Source organism: Ornithorhynchus anatinus, chromosome 18 (genome assembly GCF_004115215.2).
Source record: "Ornithorhynchus anatinus isolate Pmale09 chromosome 18, mOrnAna1.pri.v4, whole genome shotgun sequence".
NCBI lineage: Eukaryota > Metazoa > Chordata > Mammalia > Monotremata > Ornithorhynchidae > Ornithorhynchus > Ornithorhynchus anatinus.
The window spans coordinates 8,789,032-8,790,683 of NC_041745.1; positions in this window are offsets into that span (position 1 = coordinate 8,789,032).

A 1,652-nucleotide genomic window follows, 5' to 3' on the forward strand; every position below is an offset into this window, starting at 1 on the left:
ACTGTTCTAAGCACTGGGGTAAACACAGGGGAATCAGGTTGTCCCACGTGGGGCTCACAGTCTTTATCCCCATTTTACAGATGAGGGAACTGAGGCACAGAGAAGTTAAGTGACTTGCCCACAGTCACACAGCTGACAAGTGGCAGAGCTGGGATTCGAACTCATGAGCCCTGACTCCAAAGCCCATGCTCTTTCCACTGCGCCACGCTGCTTCTCAAGCAGTGCTTGGTCACAACTCTGTTTACTGTCAGTGTGTCTTCGGGCCGAAACAAAACAAAAAATTAAAAGGAAAAGATGAAAAAGGCACCTCAAACAGACCACCGCTGAAACAGACTAGTAGTCACCTGTCCTCTCCCTCTTTCCTTCAGTGGCAAAGCCCAAGGAATGCTCTATTAATGTTAGTCATCACAAGTGTTAATCCAGCATCCTACAAAAGCAGAATGATCTGGTGGAAAAGGTCCAAGACTAAATGACAGGGAACCTGGGTTCTAAACCCGACTCCATTGCTTGCCTGCTCTGTGACCTTTGGCAAGTCGCTTGTCCTTTCCTCAGATAAATCATCAGTCCTCCCTCCCCTTGGACAGAGAGCCCAAACGAGAGAGGGACTGTGTCCATTCTGCTTATCCTGTATCTACCCAGCACTTAGTACAATGCTCGCCACATAGTAAGCCCTTAACAAATACCACAGTTATCATTACACACGCCAAGCCCTGAAGGTGCTGGGGAAAAGCAAACGAAAATCAGCAAACGGGACTTCGGCCTTAGAAGAGTTCACAATCTAAAGGCAGGAGAGAGAAAGGCACATACTCACACTCTAATAAAAACAACTTTCGAAAATGACTGATAGAGTTCTTACTAACACGAGGCATCCAAAGTGTTCAGTATGCTCGGTCAACATTCCCTCTAAAGACGGCCGTTGATCCAGTCTGGAGGATTGGCTGCTCAGGGCAGAGGTCAGCCTGGCCCTCTGAGGGCTCCGGCTGAAGCTCGCAGCTGGTGGGCAGACGACGGCTTTTCCCTTCCGTTCCATGCCCACTCGGCCTTTGCCGAGGGGATGCACTCAGCCTGGTGGGTTGAACAGGAGTATCCATCCCTTCTTTGGGCAATTAAAGCCATTCAAAGCAGGTGCTCTGATTCTGAGGCAAGAGAATGCTCGCCCGGGAAGTAAAAGGCAAAGTGTCCACTTGGCCTCAGGAGGATTTCAAGAGTTTGGAGCAGCAACGAGAGCTAGGGGGCCCAGAGGCAAAACTGGGCCACAGAGGGGCTCTGAGCCATTTTGGCCACCGTCCGCATGTGCGCACACCCACGGGAAAGGCTGAGACCCAGGTTTTTCACCGATCTTCAACGTCCCCAGGTACCACTGCCGCCCCATCCCGGGAATAGTCGGAGGTCCTTTGTGTCCCCTTTCCTGCCGCTTCAGGATATCCTGGGTTTGTCTGCAGACTGTAGATGAGCACTGACCATTGTTCCCTCAGTCTGGGGATGGGTGGGTCAACACAGCTTGAAGCAGCTGCACCTAATGGAGGAAAGGTAACCATGGTAACCCACGTTATCAGCATCCTCCATGTATTTCCTCTCCTCCTGCCTGGTCCTCCCACCCCCAACTTCTTTTGAGCCACTCTTCTTCCTTCCCCAGACTAGAATCCTTCAGA